The sequence below is a fragment of the Passer montanus genome, unplaced genomic scaffold, assembly GCF_014805655.1.
Source record: "Passer montanus isolate IOZ18808 unplaced genomic scaffold, ASM1480565v1 scaffold53, whole genome shotgun sequence".
NCBI classification, from domain to species: domain Eukaryota; kingdom Metazoa; phylum Chordata; class Aves; order Passeriformes; family Passeridae; genus Passer; species Passer montanus.
The window spans coordinates 2,606,301-2,625,333 of record NW_024370263.1 but is presented as its reverse complement, the minus strand read 5'-3'; positions in this window follow the sequence as shown (position 1 = coordinate 2,625,333).

Below are 19,033 nucleotides of genomic sequence, written 5' to 3'. Positions count from 1 at the left end.
CCTCCTTACACTAACCCAAAAAATGTGCCTCACAGAAGGTCCTCTGGAAGCAAGTGAAAGGTGGAAATTGCAAGGAAAACCATCCTTCTGCAGCCCTAACAAATATCTCCCACCAGGGAGGCCACACCTCCGGCTGTCAGATGAAAGGCTCTATTACATATAACCTGTGGGCAAAATCTTCCCAGCACCCGAGTTACATCTGAAAATTCTGCACCCAAAATCAGCCAAGGACAGCTTGGATGGGACCAGCTTCTAGCACCTGGTCTAGTGGAAGCTGTCCCTGCCCATGGCAGAGGGATTGGAACTCTGTGATCTTTCTGGTCCTTTCCAACCCAAACCATCTTATTATCAATCAAATACAAAGTTGGGTCCTTCAAATGCCTTGCAAAGCCCAGACACTCAGATAGCTGAGGGTGACCTTTACTTCACCTGTTTGTCTCAAGGCAAGGCTATTGGGCTGTGCAGATGTGGGAGCTTGTGGGAGTTGAACTCCACAGGACTGGACCCAAGAAAGAAGGGAGAACCACCTGCAGACCTCCTGGCTTTGCAGCCTCTACAAAGTGCTGAATGAGTGTGCATCACACAAGCCAGATGTTTTGCCAAAAGTGCCGTAAAATGAATGCTGACAAGATTAAAGTTTAGTGATTCTGAGAGACATCAGGTAGACCTTTGCCGCTGTAATGGCAACAAGAGCTGAAGTTTAATTTCACTACAAAATTGGTACAGCCATCTAGGAATGCGAGCAAGTCTCTTAAGTTCTGTGTCTCTCTGCCACATGATAGGAAACATGTCTATTGACTTCATCTGTGCAGGTTATCAAGTCATCAGAGCACAGCCTGTTGCTCAGCAGTGCAGCCCCCACCACAGCTGCAGACCTGCAGCCCTCAGCCTTCCATAGCAAGCTCATATTTAATGCTGGCCTCTGTGTGCTGTGGACATTACTAAATCATTTTAAGGAATATGTTCAGGCTTCTTAAAGCAAGGAATTCTTGTTTCACATTTGAAGTCAGTTTTGGTTCAAAAAGGCTCAGTTGCCCCACCTGGGAGGAAAAACATCATAGCTTTTTTAGTGATCAAACCAAGCTCTGCAACCTCCCAACACCTTTAATCATTGTGTACCATAACTGTGCAGCACCACTCCCTGTGTGAAACTCTGCTCTCACCCCTCCTGCTTTTTACACCAGCCTGCTTTAGGGCTGGGTTGCTTCACTGTTTTTTTTTTTTGGTTGTTTTTTTTTAATATTTGAACTCAGTTGTGGTAAGCATTGTACACTCACTGAAATATCAATATACCCTTGGCCACCATTCCTGCCAGGTAATTAGGTTTGTTGCTTTAAAAAAAAAAAAAAATTGAAAGCAAATAAAATAAAAAAGTGTAATTATGGCTTAGAAAGCACTGGTCTAAATTTTTCTGTTCTCAAAAGTCCTCTAGGGAGACAAAGAATGAGCGCTACTTATTGATTTCATCCTCCTAACACTCACACACAAGACTTGCTGGAAAACAGGACCCCTTGCTAGAAATCACCGCTGTCCTCAGCTCCCCCAGGGAAACAGGGAGAGGGAAACACGACTGAAGGCACTTGAGTTGAAAAGAAAAAAAAATAGAGAAGGAAAAAAAAAAAAGAAAAAGAGGGCAACAGTTTCAGCTTTCATTATAAGCACTGTTATATCAACAATGGCTGGGGAACAAAGGAAGCCATTTCCACTAGTTCCTGCTTCAATTAGTTATTTGAACTAGTGAAGATTGTGCCACTTTATCTCCCCCTTGTAACATAATCATTGTATTTTACATCTCATGAGAAAAAAGGCCTGCCAGAGGACGTTATCTGGCTCTGGGTCATACATCACAGGAGATAACATCGTTATTCATGTCAAAAGGGATGATCAAGGTCTTCCTGTTTTATCAGCGATTAGCCAGGAAAGAAAAGCTGCTGCTGCTGCTGGCCGGGAGCCAGGCGCTGTGCAAATCACAGGAGCGCTCCTTTCCATCCATCCCACCCCGGTGCTGTGCAAATCACAGGAGCGCTCCTTTCCATCCATCCCACCCCGGTGCTGTGCAAATCACAGGAGCGCTCCTTTCCATCCATTCCAGTCCCGGTGCTGTGCAAATCACAGGACTGGTCCTTTCCATCTATTCCAGCCCGGTGCTGTGCAAATCACAGGACTGGTCCTTTCCATCCATTCCAGCACAGTGCTGTGCAAATCACAGGAGCACTCCTTTCCAGCATTCCAGCCCCGGTGCTGAGCACGGTGAGATCTCCCCAGGGAGGGTCTGATCCTGCTCCCACCTCCAGCACCTGCTCCAGCCCCCTCTGCAGAGCAAGGCTGGCAGCCAAGCCAGGCTTTTAACAACTTGGGGTAGTCTGGGAGGCACCCAAGTCCCTTGGGAAGGAGCCAGCCTGTCCTCTCACCCCCACATGCCCTCACCTTGGCTGCTGCCATCTGCGCTCCCCTCCATCTGCTGTTTGCACCGCTCCTGCTCATCCTGCCCACAGATGGCTCTGCGGTGAGGCTGGGGCACAGCTCAGCCTCTGCCACTCGCTGAATTATTCCACTTCCCAAGCACTTTCCCTGGAGCTCAGGGCTCTTCACTCCTGAATACTTAGCATATTCCCATTTTAAGCATCTCGAGCAGTTTACCTACTATCTGAGAGCAACAGTAAAACCTACACACCTTATCTCAGCTACAAGCCCAAAGGGAGTGAGAATTCAGTGCCTCGTGCCTCCAACACTAACAAAAAGAAGAAAACGGCTGCCATTTGAAAAATACACCGTGTTGAACTACAGAGGTAAATTCCGTGGTGGCTTCCTGGAGCTGCTGAGCTTTATGTGCCTGATGCAGGGTTCATTGAACCAAGAAAGTGTTTCCACTCACTTGCTGAGCTCCAGCAGTGTGTCCTCTGGCAGTAACACAGCATCATGGAAATACAGTGCCCCAAATCACCAGGCAAGGCTCATCTGAGCAGGGCTTTACTGCTTCCTCCCACCCAACTGGCAATAGAGAGGTCCATTCACCATCAGTACTGTCATAAATCTAAGCATGCAGAAGATCATGTGCATGAGCTGGGTAATTGTTTTAAGAGGAAATACATACAAGGTGTCAGAGTTGCTAAAATGCAAAAAAAGCCCCTAAAATGTTGGTGTGATTAACAAGCACAGAACCCCATAAAGGATACACAAGCTCCTGATATGGGGAAAGAAAAAAGTCCTTTAAATGCATGCTTGGGATGGATGCATTTTGTAGGTTTTAAAAATCTTCCCAGATTGTCTATCATAGGCCAGAGATGAGGAAAGACACACAGGAGCTGCTATATCAAAACACTCCAAAGTTACTCCAACAAGTTACCCCAGCTGAGAGCCCAATATGCAATTGTGCTGTTGCAGCAGCCAGCCTGAAACTGGAAGAGTGTTAATAGCAAAAATAAAGTGTGAACCAAAAGCTATTAAACCTTGCCATGCATTAAAAATAATAACATAAGAAACCTGAGACCAAGTGCCATTTCCCTTCAAAAGGAGATAAAATTAAAAAATGACTCAGCAACTATGAGTCAGGACGGGAAACTTGTCCCAGAGCCAGCGATTGTAGCTGCAGTGGAAATGGGCACAAGGCTCTGAATTGCTGCTGCTGGCATGTTCATCACTGCCAGCCCTGCCAAACACAACGTGTGACCTGTCTGCAGAGCTGCCCAGGCCGAGCTCACCACAGAGAGCCTCTCAAAGTCAGATGTTCCTCCAGATGAGTTATGAAAAGGAAACATAACTGCTCAAACAGACCACAAAAATAAGCCTGGTTAAGCCAGCACAGCTGGGGCGCTCTCAGGTCACACAGTTAAACAGAAAAACAGCAAGTTTGGGGCACAGGGTTTTTTTTTTAGAAGGGGCTGTGCTGGAAGGCTGGGAGCAGAATTTTTCTGAGGGCAGAACTTTCCTCCTGCCCACCCACAATGCTGAGGTGATGATGCACAGCAACTGTACGACAAAGGAGAACCTAAACCTCATCATCCTTTTGAGTCTGGGCACAAAAGGACTTGGACTGTGGAGCATCTTGTCTGACCAGCTGAGACAGCTGGGTCATCCCAGCCTTCCAGCAGAGCCATGGCTTGGGTTTGCCACGGAAATCATGAAAGCAGAGCTGGAAGCAGCACCCCAGCACCCACTAGAGCTGCAGGTCCTGCAGTGCCCCTCCTGCTCCTCACAGCACCACAAGCAACAGGTCCTCGCTTCTTTTTCATCTTGGGGGTGCATTTTGCTGCCTTGCCATGCCCAGGACCAGGAGGAATCTCCACTGCAGTTTGGCTCAAGCTCAGCTGATGTCCCAGCTGCTCATGAGGCAGATCATGGGAAGCTGAGCTGTACAGAGGGAAATCACCTCCACTGTCACCATCAAGACTAAGTCAAGATGATAATTGGGCTTCCACCTACGGACATCCTGGGCAAAAACATTCAGCCCTCATGAGCTCCAGTTACTAGAAATCATGGGATCTAAACTGGAAAAGGCTGGCAAATAAATCCATGAGTGGTTAGCAAACCCTGCACTGCTCTTTTGGAGCAAGAGCCAGGAGATCACTATCTAGATAGAAGAATTCATAAAGTTTTACTACAGAGATCATATAAGCCCTGCAACCTTTAATAAAGCCATTGTAATTACAGAGGATTCTTATTTTTTAAATCAAACGTTTCAAGTAGCAGGTATATAAAAACACAGTTGCACAAGCTGCCAAAAAGGAATCAAGGAAAATATGTTCTCTCCCAGTAATTAGTATTTATTAGTGGTAATTTGCATGCAATCCCTCATCAGATCTAGAAATGCCAACCCTGAGCAACTGCCCAGTGTGTCCTTTGGGCATACTAGCCTTGCTCATATCCTGTCAAACCTCATAGACCTCAAAAGACCAGCAGCAGGAGCTGGTGCTTGCTGCCACAGGAGGATCCTTATCGAGCATGTAGCAAACTCCTCACGGGGCACGGCAGCAGAAGCTACAAAGCAAACCCCATATCTGAGCTCCATTAATTAGCTGATACATCTTGAGTTTATTCTAATCTTTTCCTCTTCAAAGGTGGTCCAGGCCATCCCTCTGGTTGAGTCCTCCCAGGAAGCAAAGCCTCTCTTGCAGGATTTTCCCACCCTGCCTGGAGCAGTTTTCCCACAGCCCTGCACATCCCATCAGGAGCACCCTGCCCCCAGAGCTGCAGCCCTGCAGAGGGGCCCCACAGCTCCCAGCTGATGGGATCAGCGTGGCTGCTGGGGATCTGCAGGAGCAGAGCCAGGAGCACAGAGCTGGATGCAGCCTGGCAGGGCCAGCCCGAGTGCAAACCAGCCCTGATCCGAGCTGGAAGGGTCTGTCACAGAGAACTGCTTCTACACCCACCCCAGGAAAGATTTCTGGGGTTGAGTAATGGATATTAAAATACCAGGGAGATGAAATCCATCTGTAAGTGTTTCTCGTGGAAGCATTGTGCACTACAGAAACTGCATACACTGCTCCGAGCCAAAAGTGTTATTTTGCATGGGCTGTACCACATGGTTATTTTTATTACTACACTTCATAAAATATTTCTGAAGTTTCCTGGAAGATACTGTTTCACATGCCACCAACAAACACAAAGCTTGCTCCGAGCAACTCCTGACACACATGCAGAGGAGAAGAAAAACAAATAATCACCTAGAGCTTTTTCATAAACCATATCTCTTGTGCACTGCAGAGATAAGGGCTGTGACTTGTGATGGATGGGGCCTTCACTGGCATCCCACTCATGCAGAACTTTCCCTGAAAACCACACACTCACTCCATCAGGGGTCTTCTTGGATCTCAGCAGAGTGCAGGACAGTTTCCCACACAAGTTTCCAGATGCACCCTGCCAGCACAGTCCCCTCTGCCACCACACATGGTCACTCTGTGACTGCTGCAGCCCGAGGGGAGCCAGGAGGGGTTTTTGGGTGGCAGCAGCAGCAAACCCCAAAGTGTGCTGCTCAAAGCCCTCACCAGCAATCCACCTCTGTGATTTTCATCTCTAGTTCTGCAGCAGCTGGACCTCAACAGCACAGAGAGAGCCCTGAGAACCCACAGATTCATCTCAGCCCAGCTCCTGAGCAGCCATTGCCCACAAAGTGGTTTTATAGCCAGGGTCTGCTCCACAGCATCTCCAGTAATTGGTATTTGTGTCCCACCTCCACACTGAGATCAGCAGTGACAGGGTTAGCCCAGCAGCTTCAGCTGGGAGAAAAGGAAACACACTTTAAAAAAAAAAAAAAAAAAGGCACAATAGTATTTTAAATAAATGTGGAGTGATAGCTCTTCTTAGAAGTGCTGCTATTAGGCAGCAGCTTGGAAAAAAATAACGCCTGATAAAAAAAAGCATTTAAAGTGGTGCTTGTTTATTCACCGATTTCTTAGGTATTTATCAGCTGGGTATGGGTTAGCAAGGCGTAGCAACACACTGAAAAATTACTTTTAAATCTCATACTGTGACAAAATAATAGCTGGATAATAATGCAATGACTTTTAAAGCCCACTTAATAGGGGATATTAATGAAGATATTCCCTAACTTCTAAATTACTGATATTGATTATATCTGTATAATGAGGATGGATAGGATTTCAATTTGAGAGTTAATGCAAGTGCTGAAATAATTGCACATGAAAACACTTCCACAACTCAGTTACTTTTGTTTCTTTAGAAATGTTGACTCAAAACATATTAACAGATTACTGAGATCTTAAAAGAGAACATCCCAAATTCCTCCTTCATGTTCCAGTGAAGTGGGTATTTCCTCAATGATTTCTCTCTAAATTTATTACAAGTGTCACACAGAGAAGACTGTGGATTAAATACTTCAGTGTGAGAAATGGTTAATTTTGTCATGCTTAATTGAAATTTTTTATCCCTGAAAAACTGAGAGGCTCCAGGCGGGATCTAGCTATAAAGAAAAATAAAATCTATGAATCCTCTATATCCTTAGGAGCCAAAGGAAGACTAGAAGGAAGCAGTGCTAAAAGAAATAATAATCATAAGCCTAGACATCCAAAGAACCTTTAGTCTTTTATTAAATGATTAAATAATTTGAATCCTTATAATATCACAAAAAATTACTGGGAATACAGGGTTGTTGTCCCATTGCTACTGGACAGTGGTGCCAGTGTAATTAATAATTCTCTCATGGATCCAAATGCAGACACTGGAAAAGGCTTGTCTTTGCAAGAATTAATGTACAAATGGGGAAAACCAAACAAAAAATTGTTTATCCACACCTCTGGAATAGAAGTACAGATTTATCAAGCCCTTCTTCCAAGAACACATTTGCCAGAGAGCCATAATGCCCAGAGAGCATTTATAATAAAAATTATCCATAACAGTTATGGAGAATGACACTAAGCATTAAGTCCTAGATTTACTCATTGCATCTGCCTCAAATCCCTTTGCTTTTTCCTTTGCTATGCTTTTACTTTCCTGGGGTTCATGTACAAAATAAAGAAACCTTAAAGTACTTAGTTTCAAGCTTCCTATTTATCCAAGTTTCCATAATTAAGAACCTGCAAACAGCAAGCTCTGTGCCTTTCCATTCAGCTCTAACCACTTTGGAATTTACAGATTTTTTTTTAATTAACTCCAAAATCTCTGCCAATATTTAGGGGAGGAGGAGATGTATCCTGGAAGGGAGGTTCTTAAGACAAGAGTGAATATTCCTGCAGGTTTTTTTGCTCACAACTTTGCATACACAATCAGTAGTCAGAGTTTAGTTTATTGACAAAGTTTGTGGCAGATCAGACAAGGTGTTTGTGAGATATGGGACTCTGAAAAATGAGGTGCAATTCAGCCTTTGAAATATTCCTCTAACACTTTATCCTGGAGCCATATCTCAAAACCTACTTGACCTAGAAACTTCAGGTTTGTTTTATTCAAGAGTCCTTGGCTAGATTCAGTGCACAGAAATACTTGAGATAAGGTCAAAGTCTTATTTACTATATGCTACCCCCTAGTTATGTTTTTTTTGTTTGTTTATTTTTTCCCCTTCCTTAATCCATCAAACACTCCTTCAGCCTGTAAAAAGACTGTAAGACAGGCTCTGCCAGGGTTTTGGCAGGGATTAGTGGCTGTGTGAGGATGTGGACACAGAAACATCATCACTGCTCAATTAGCTTGACTTCCAGAAGATTAATTCTTGCTGCCCGGCTCTTCCCTGGGATCCTCACACACTGGCACTTGATTCACTCTCCTGGAGCCACACAGACACCAATACAGAGCCATTCTATAAACTGCATAAGGAAAATCCCTGCTGCCCAGAGCCAGCAGACATCAGCACAAGCAGCAGCCTCCACAGCAGAGGGGCTCCCCAGGATCAGGGCAGCAGATTTCCAGACAAATCCCACACCGTTCTAAGGGAGAGAAAAGAAAAAGCCTTGGATGCAACATTTGATACCAAGATTTTCTGCATCACTCAAGTGCTCAACTCCAGCTTCACCTGGAGCAACCCAGATGCTCCCAGCACAAAATCTGCTGGAGTGTTTGGAGAGCCTCACTAACTCAGACAAGCTGAAGGTAGGAAAGCTTAACAGGACAAACAAAGAGCACAAATTCAGATTTGTGATCATACAGTGGGGTGGGTTTTACCCAGAGCAGGAGGGGAACCTGAGAGCAGAGTTTGCAGAGAGTTTCATTTTATTCCAGCTGTCATTAAGAACAAAAATGCAAAGCCTGCAACTGCTGAAAGAATAACTTCATCCTAGGTTTATGGATGTTAACTTAGCTTGTTAAAGTCATCTGCAACAAGAGAGAACTCATATGTTCTAGAAATGTTCCCCATGGCATAACATCTTCACTTGGTATCTAACATTAGAGAGACTCATTACCCCAGCTTTCCTCTCTGATGTCAGTCCTAGTTTTTGGCACAGTAAAAGGCACTCAAGCTTCTGGAGTCAGAATCAAAAGTGGAGGGGACAAGAATCAGCAGCTCCTTGGTGCCCCAGAGGACACCACCCAGCTTCCCCAGCCAATAGCTTTGACTGAACACCAAGGGATGAGGCACCTCACCCCCAGGAAAGGAGGCAGGCTCCCCTCCTGGCCCTCTTTATCAGCCCCTGCTTTATCACTCCCATCAGACCTCACCTTCCCCTCATCTGTGTCCTGGGCCAGCATTGGCTGTAAATTGCCATCCATGGCAGATGGATCCAATTGCTTTTGACCTTGCAATTTCAATAATCAGGTAGGTTTTTCACCTGTCACCTACCTTGACAAGCAAATTGATGTTGCAGATGGGAAAAAAAAACCAGCAAGGAGGAGGGGAAGAGAGGGGAAGGGGTGAGAAATGACAAGCTTTTCCTGTCTTTCCCCAGGTGAGCGTTGCAAATTGGCAGCAGCGGTGAGGGAGTCACCCAGGGTTGCCATGCAGTGATTTGAGTATTAACAAGCATCCTTCATTGTTTTAATCCATAATGTATAATTAACCCCTTGGAGCCAACAAGTCTGGGAGTGCTCTTGTAAGGGCTGATGTAAAAGGCAGCATGACACGCTGCACTGGGAATTCCTGACAGCCCACCATCAAAGGTTTAATCATATGCAATTTATGCCTTTGCAGTTTATTATATATTGGGGCTTGCTGGAACCTCTCCTGTTATCATGCACCAACATGCAACAGCTCCGTGTAATCTCCAGTTGAGAGCATTGTCTCACAAGTGCCCTTTCCCCACAGGAAAAAAAAAAGCCAAGCAATAACAAGCCACTTTTAAAGAGTCTAGACTGTAAATTGAATAGGAGGAGATGGAGGCTGAGAATGGAAGATATGAATGTAGCTCCTTTAATACAGGAGATCGCGCATACATAACTTGCTTTAAGTCTTGTGACAGTTTTGGAGCACACAGAGGGATGTCTGAACAGAAAGGTTTGACTGTTCTGGGCTCTAAGATACTTCCATTAAATGTGTATATATCACTTTTCCCAGATGGAATTTCTTAATACCCAATATATGCATTTTAGCAGCAGGTAACAACAGAGAAATATTTATTAATATACAAACTCTACAGCTGCAGGCTGCCCAAAGGAAACTGCTGAGACTCAGTTTTTGTGGACACTGTCAGCTCCAAGGGACTCTCTGCTCCAAGCTAGAACAGGAAAAGCAGCTTCTCTCCTGCTCCAGTGCTGGTTCTGCGCAGCAGAACATCCCCATGCACAGGACTCATGAGTTGAGCCTGGGGAAAGTCACGATATCAGCCCAAATTTCTTTGTATTTGAAGACAGCAGATTCCAACCATCTGGGGATGGATTTTTTTTTGCACTGGTGCTAGTGATGTTCTTTTAAAAGACAAGGAAAAAAAATCCAGAGAACCCAGGAGCCAAGATTCTCACATAATCAGTGAAGTCAAGAAGTTGAGATTTAAATATTGCAGGAAATCTCATGAAGATCTCAGTCTGGTTAGCAGTGAACTGGGGGAAACTGATGCTCCAATCCAGAAGTTAGTCACCTAAAGTACTTTATTGGTTCCAAAGAGTCTGCTGAGACTCCTGCACCCAAGAGAGCCCTGCCTGGAGCACAATCTGATCCACAGAGAGCGGGGAGATGACAGGGAGGAAAAATGCAGTATTATGTTACAGATGAGGAACAAGACAATTAAGTGACTTTATATCACAGGCAATATATATTTAAGTGGCTTTAAATCACAGGCAATATATAACAGAAATGAGGGGCAAATTTAGACCTCCATAACTGTCATCCCAGATTATTGGCACAAAGCTGGCACACAGTGCCAGAGAGAAGCACAGAAGAGTCACCCAGAAGTCACAGTGTTAGAAATGATGGACGGCTCCCAGATAACAAATGCAAATAGATCTTCATTGCAAAACGTGGCAGGATGTTTTTCACATTATCACCTCTCAAAGACAAGGTCTCAGTGCACACAGGGATGCTTCCAAACAGGGAGGATTTACTTGTTCTGCAGCAAACACTGAGCGGGGAGTTTGCCTTTGCTGTAGCAATGCTACTGGAGGAATGTCATCCTCACCCAGGCCTGGGAGTGATAGAGGAAATCCTGCAGCAATGAGAGATACAGGATCACATGGCAGAACACCTGTGATGGGAACTGTCTTCTCAAAGAGTAGCTCAGCTCTTCTGCTTTCTGGTTTGCAGAGGAAAAAAGAAGTAAAGGTGGTTTGAAATTATGGAAAATCATCAGTAGTGCTGAATGCTTGCACTGAAAAAAAAAAAGTTGCAAAGAATGCAGCCAAACAGGCATATTGCTCCATTCCCACTCAGCATCCATCTCCCACATCCCTCCTGCAGGGCTGTGTGTCTTTAAATCTCGTACCAGCCCTCCTTTCTTCCTGCAGCGCCGGGCTGAGGATGCCTGTGCCGTGCTGGCAGGGCCTTTCCCGGTGGGTGGCAATGGATTATGCATTCATGGCCGCACAATGCAAGCTCTGGTGGCAGAGGAAGCAGAGGTCACAGCGTCGTTTGCTGCCGCTCACCCTGCGCTGGGCTCTCCCACTGCAAGGTGGGGTGAGCTCACATCCTCCCTCCCCGGCCCAACACGCCCTCCCGGCTGGAGTTACATCAAAAGCAAACCCGAGGGGCTGAGCCTTTGATGTAATCAGGGAACAGCTGTAAAAGGAGAAGCAGCACTGGGCTGCTGGAGGGCTGGGGTGTGACAGCCCAGCTGGGGCTGGAAGCAAAGCCAGCTGCCTCTTAGGAGGGGTTCATGGGGACCAGCTCCCCTCTCCAGTGTTTCATCCACTGCAAGCTGGATTCCAGCTCATCCCTGGCCTAGATATAATTACCTCTGAATAGAAACAACTCCACCTAGAGAGAAAGAGACAACATCTATAAGCTAAAAGCCCTTATTCTGATTTTTGCAGACTTCTCACACATCCTTTCCCCCCCACTTTCAACAGCTACTGTCCCATCAAAGTTCATAACATCAAATTTCATAGCAGAGCTATCCACCCGTGAGCTGATCACCTTTCTCACCACCAGGAAGCAAACTGGGCTCTAACTTCTCCATTCTGGGGTCCATCTCAGCAAACCCCTCTTCCCAGGTCATTCCTGGTGTATCCAAGCCTTCTCCCTGTACTTCAGAGAGGCCCTGATCAGTAACAAGGTGCTAAGGGAAATCAGTCATTAAACTCAGAATATCCAAAAAAACTCAGATCCAGTTTAGGATAAGCAGAACTGTTGTAATCTGGGCTGCTTGGGTTTCCACTGCCAGACACACACACCCACAAATCAAACATTCCTCTGCATTTCAGAGGAGGGATTGTGACAGAGCAAAAGCAGGTCTGTGGGTGTGTTTCCCCATCTCCCCTTAAGCCTGTTCTCTTGGCATCTATTAAGAAATCACTGTGCATTATTAAGATATCTCTTAATTAGCATTAACTACATTACACTCCAATTTTTCATAGACAAACCAGATCCCTTTACAGCTGCATAATGTCAACAAATATCAGATGAACCTCAACCTCACGTATGTTCAGCTTTGAAAGAAGTGTAGCTTCAATTTGAAGTGTCCATCATGCAGAAGGAGATCTGATACAGAAACTCTACTTTGCCATCATCCTCTGCTGCTCCCTGAATGTGAGTGCAATGTACAGAGCTTCAGCTGAGCAGAGCACCTCCTAGAAAAGGGTGTGGAAGCTATTAAAGTTTAAAATGCAATCATGTGCATGGAGGAGAGGTCATTCCTTCACACTGCTTTGAGTTCAAGGAAAAAAGAAAACAGTAAAGTATCTCAGCTGATTAGAAGAGGTCAGTGGAAAAGGACTAGAAAATGGGAGATGTGGGGGAGAGATCCCAAAATAACTTAGACTGCAGTGTCCACATGATGCCCAGAACAAGGAGCAGGGCAGCTTGGTCAGGACACTGCCACCCCTGGCACATTCCTTACCCTCTCCTGGCCTCAGCTCACCCAGAGAAGCCAGGCCAGGGCAGGGTTACACAGATGTGCTCAGGTTTTCTTCAGAACCATCCGAATTTCAAAGTGAAAAATGTCAGGTGAGATGCAGCTGACATGGAAATAACCAGCCACTGGTCAGGGCTCTGTCCTTGGCCGGGGTGGAGCTGCCAGCACAGGGCAGGGATGCACAGGGACAGGGGGACAGAGTGGGGACACCTCTCCCACCTCCCCACAGCCTGTCCCCTCTGCAGACCCACCCCACAGTCTGTCCCATGCTGGCCTGGTGGGAGGAAAGGTGAAAATATGGGAGACAGATCTTACCCCTGGGGGACATCATGCGTCCCTCCCCAAACCTGAGGACAGGCAGAAAGATGAAATTGAGCTCCCAGCTGTTCATGAGGGAGCAGGTCAGAAGAGGCAGCTTGCTGTGTTAATAAACAAGGACAAAGAGTGCCAGAGGTGAGGAATACCTCACCCATGCCCCATTGCTCCCTTTCTCACCCTCCACCTCCACAAAACTCTCCACAAACATAGGGGTGTTATTTTTTAACAGCAAAACTCCAGAAAAATGGGGGGAAATGGTGAACTGTGCCTCTCCAGCAGCATAAATATATACATATATTTTTCACAACATAATTCATTCTTAACCCGGGTCTCTGTCAAGCTCCAATATTGGTTAAGACCTGTGGAAGTAATAATTTATAAATTACCAACAGTAGCAAACAAACAGCTTTTTCAGCATCTGCCATTGCTTGTGACAAAAAATATATGCAAAGCCCTGGAAATCACAAAGTGTCACCTGAAGAAACATGCCAGGATGAGTTTCCCCATCCATCAGAGTGACCAGCACATCTAACCACAGCTCAGAGCAGCAGAAAACAAATGTTTCCAACAAGCTGCTCTGTATTTGCTCTGGTGACTAACAGCTTGGGGGGAAAAATTTTGCAAGCAATTTATGAGTGGAAAAAAAAAGGTAACACTTGAATATTATTCATTACAAATTATTCATGCTCTTTTTCATGCAAGTAGTCTGCTCATTCATCAAAATTTTTGCTCCATCCAGGGCTGGGAAACAAGCTGTTACTCATTTTTATTTTCTTGCATTGCACTCAAGGTATAATATATGAAGAAAGTCATATTCTGCTGGTGCACAGGCAAAGGGCAGAATTACAGAGTGGGAAACTGCAGGCAGCAGAGCCGTGGGGCTGCAGGCAGCAATCCTGGGGAAGGCACAGCACTGTTGGTGGTAAATCCACAGAGGAAGCTCTGCTGTCAGTGGGGAAAAGCCAGGCTTAGGATGGCACTGCCTCTGGAGCAGAAGCAGTGAAAAACCTGCAGAATCTGCTGTCAGCCAGCACAGAGGGTCCCAGAACACCAAGGAGCCTCCTTGTCCCCTGGAGGGCTGAGGGCACCGTGTCTGGCCACCAGCACTGCTTGGTGCCAGTCACAGGGCAGTGACTGATGGGCTGAGCTGCTCCCTTGTCCCCTGGAGGGCTGAGGGCACCGTGTCTGGCCACCAGCACTGCTTGGGGACACAGTGACTGATGGGCTGAGCTGCTCCTCTGGCCCTGCTGCACAGGAGGGAGGAGGCAGCACATGCACCTGCACAGGGATTGAGTCATTGCATGTGGCAGGTAGCAGACGGGCCTTTGCATGCATAATTATCCAATCTGCATCGGTGATAATTGCCTGGGCGAATCCGGCACGCAGGCGGGTGTTATCCTGGGCTTGTTAGACTGCTGATAGAAAGGGGGGGAAAAAGATAAAAAAAGAAGTCAGACTCGCTTATGCATTCCTGTTTTGTTGTTTTTCCATCTCATTGATTAAAATGTGAGAGTGGATTTAGCCTTAATGAATGTCAAGGGCTCTCTTGCTGGAAGGAGAACCAGTTCAGGCGGTGCTCTGCACGCTCCGGGCATGGGGCTGTGCCAAGGCAGAGTGCCCCGACTTGCAGAGCTCCAGCCCCACCAGAGCAGGGCACGGGCATGGCAATGCTGCCTCCCATCCATCCTGTGTGCCTGGGCTGCCCATCAAGGGGGGAAACAGCAGGAAAAGCCAAGCCAGGCTGGCGTGGAGGTGTCAGCAATGCCCTGGTTGTCATTCTGCTCCTGGAGCACCCACCCTGCCCAGGCAGAGGCAGCAGCTCCTGCTCTGCCCTTGCAGAGTGAAGTGTTTACCTCGAGCCCTGCCTTTCTGCAGCAGCTGGAAAGTAGGCTGAAATACAGGAAACATGACATCATTTGCCTTCTCCCAGCACAAGATAGATTAGCTCCTTTGTAAGGGGAAGCAGCGGTGAGAAACACACACCCCCAGCAGTAAATTCCACTATTACAGAGACACATTTATTGGGAGATAACAAAAGAAAGCTGCTTCTGCAGTGACTTTTTGGACAGAAAAGAGAAGACATCTATTTTATTCTTTGAAGTAGATGCTGTGTAGGAAATGGCTAGCTTTTTACAGCTGGCTGTGTTTTCAGCTATAGCTTTCCCCAAACCTGCTCCTGAAGCTATGTGCTGTATGAGTCACTCCATCAAATAAAGAGCAATAATAAGTTATTGTGGGCACCAGGCTTTTAGATTTCTCAGTCTTCTCATCTGAAGAATAAAAATTACCCCCTTCTTGACTTCTTAACTTTGTTGGCCAAAGTTTAAAGCTGTGGCTGAAAACCAAGCAAAACTACCAAGTATGCTACTGTAGTGCAACTGGTTTCATGTAGTTCAAAGTCAGCATTCCTGGGTTCATTTCCCAGCTCTACCATGGCCTTTTCTTTTCCTTTTTTTTTATATTAAACCTTCATCGAGTCATTTGATGAGTTTTTCCTCTGAAAATAAGCCTGTCCTGAAGGACACCAGGAGGTGCAGGAATTCATACAAGCAAATTGCTTTAAATCATTCTTTTCTTGTATAGAAAGTAAAATAAATAATGAAATTAGTTGCTTCTTCCTGAAGAAATTAAAATTTAAGGTAAATGTACCTCCCCATGGCTGTCATATCCAGCATTTTTTTAGGGTAGACTGCAAAGCTGGTCAGACCAGGGCTTTTGACTGGGTTAGATGGGTTACTTCTGGGAATATTTCACAGTTTTGCTGCAATTAGGCTCTTGCTGCACTGTTCTCTGCATTTTCCTATTTCTCATACCAAAATCTCCCTCCCATCAGCCAGCTCCATCCCTGCAGCTCCACTGCTCAGTGCTGGGATGGCTGGGGGCAGGATGACGTGTCCCATCAGGGACTCTGCAGGGAGGACACACAGCTTTGGCACTGCTCTGGGTGTGGGACAGCCCTTCTGCCTGCAGCAGCTGATGGAGCTCCACGCCTTGCACTTCACACCCAAACAGAGAAAGGAAACCACCTCTGTGTGCCTCTGCACACTCTGCTAATTCCCACAGAGCTGGGGAACCTGCCAGAAAGGAGTTTTTTTTTTTTTTTTGAGAGGGCAGATCCTGGAGAGGTCTGATTTCTAGCTGGGAAATGCATTATGCATCTTGTACCTTGGGGAATCCATGGAGAAGGCTGAGAGAGGCTGGCAGTGGGTAGCTATTAAATATATTGCAGCTATTATTACTGTGGAGAAGGCAGGCACCAGAATATCATTGAGGGGGGCTGAAGAGGAGAAATGCAAGCAAAATACAGGCATCACATAGGAAATTACACCATCTTCAGAAAGTAACTCAGGGAAATGCAAAGCGCTGATAAAACGAGCTGGAGCAGGCAGTTTTTCTGCAAATGTTCCCACATTGACCCCTCCACCTGCTCCTCAGGCACCATCAGAGCCCCATTTTGCACTACAGTGGAATGGTTAAACCCAGCAGAAACGCAGCAAAATTAAAGGTTATGTGCTCAGTGTGAGATTCTGCAACCAAAAGAGCTCATTGACTCCAGGGGTCCCTGGGTCAGGGATTTGCTTGTACAGATTTGGTTGGAGCTATTCTGGGAAGGATGTTGGCTTGTTCTCCTGCTCTGCCTGTGCAGCCAGGTTCTTTGGGAGCAGCTGGCACCACGATACCCTGTGAACACTGCTTCTCAGAGGTCAGATTGCCATGTCCCTGAGGACTCTGCAGTTTGGAGGAGGTGGTCTGGGGGCAGGAGCAGGCAAAGTGCAGGGCTCTCCTTCATTCCCTGGTTTTGGCAGTGTTGCTTGCTTAGAAATAAGAATTAAGGCTATTCTAACCATTTTAGAATTAAAGACTCCACCCAAAGCCCAGTGAGGAGGAAGGAGAGATTCCCAGTGAGCCACAGTGCATGCTGCTCTCCTGATTTATTGGAGACTGAAGCTCACACTCCCATGGGATCCCCAGCAAAGAACAAATGAAATTAAGGCTGCTGCCTTTGGAAATCAGATTTCAAGACAATTAACTGCTTCCAAAAGCTTGCTGTTCACATCACAGCCCCTAAAACTGCAAAATTCTGCCTTTTATTCCTCAGAGGTCCTGTGGTAGTTCATGGTTCTGTTAATACAAATAACTCTTTCCATCCATAAATACCCCTGTAGCTTTCACCTCTCAGCTTTTTCTGTTAGTGTCCTAGATCTGCTACCAGGAAAGGGTCCTTATTATTCCTTGTAAAGATTGTCATAGGAAAGTAGATACCACAAGATCCAAACGCTGCACTGATGGGAAGTAAATCACTGCATTCTCACTTCAGATGTGATGGCATTCAGGGCTCATGTCAAAATCTGGATCTCTCTGTGCATGGGGCGATGCAGACTTCCAGCAGATAACCCCTACACAAAAGGCAGAAGCAATTGGAATAAAGGTGTGTTGAAAGCACCCCTTTTATTCCACTTTGTTGAAAGAAGAAGAACTTTAGACATGTTCCCACTCCTTTCTTCTAAGAAAATCAATGGGGCTATTGTCACCATTTTCAAAAGAAGCAAGATCAGGCCTTTCACTGAACACACCAAAACAGAAAGGAATACACTTTCCCTTCCCTGAATACTGCTGCTGCTTGGCCAGCCTGCCTGCCCTGCTCAGACAGGTAATGCTGTGCCAGCTGCAGCACGCTGGGACATCACAAAAGCCAATTACACTGAGAAAATTCAGCGTATGGGATTTTCCAGCAGCCAGGCCCAGCTCAGATGGTCAAATCTGTCTGGATGGCAGAGCTGAGGATAAACATTTGCCACCCACCTCCCTCCTGCTAGGGACAAGCAGGTAGATGGAGGCTAAGCTCTTCCCATGCTTTTCTCTCTCAGAACTCTGCTTCCTAGGGAATTCCGAAACAAAGCTGCTTTTATTCCAAGCTAGACTGGAAGTTTCCCAGAGGAAATGTCATTTATGCTGAAGCACATGCCAGGCTGCATTGTGGCCCAGCCCTCAGCAGTGGAGATCCAGGGCTTCCTTGGCTGGAGCAGAGCACAGGGCAGCTGTTCTGTCACACACTGGCAACCTGCTGTTAATTGCATGGGCTTTTGATGACTGAAGCACTGCCTTTATCAGGTGCTTCCACAGGACAGTTCTGTGTGTTCTGCTGCAGCCCCTCATGAAGGGTCACACTCCACATCCTGCTGTGGAGCACCCCAAAATCCCCAGGTGCTCAGACACAGCTCCCAGCAGGCAGGAGAGGCAGGAGCTCTCCATCTCTGAGCTGCAAACCTGTCCTGTGGAGTGTGGGGTGAGCAGGTGGCTGAGGGGTCCCCCAGGGCTGGGTAGGTGTCTACACCCAGAGGGTCCCTGTGGAGCCCTCAGACAGCTCCCTTCACCCCCCATTACAGTATTCATGTACACTTAGTCACTGAGGTGTTATGAATGCTGCTGGTGAAGGGTTTCTCCATGGATCAGCCCCATTCTGAGCTGATGGCTAAAGAGAGCACAGCTCCAAGCAGCCCTGCACTGATGTCAGCCCTGTCCCGACCACCGTGCAGCCCCCAGTGCCCTCACCAGCACACCCCTTCCTCAGCATCCCATTGTGCTCAGCAACACAAATTAAATGTTTTTTGATCAGGCTGGGCTGGCCCTGGGCTCCCTGGGCAGGCCAGGGCTTGTGAAGGCAGCACCTCCCTGCCTGCAGGGTACCTGGTGCTGCCTGTGGCTTGTCAAGCCACTCGGGGATTTCATCTTCCCTCCAAACTTCCTTTGAAAAACGCAGCCCTGAGGTTTCTCTTTCACTAGCTCACATGGAGGGAAATCTGGGAGAGGAGCTGAGGCAGTCAGGTTTA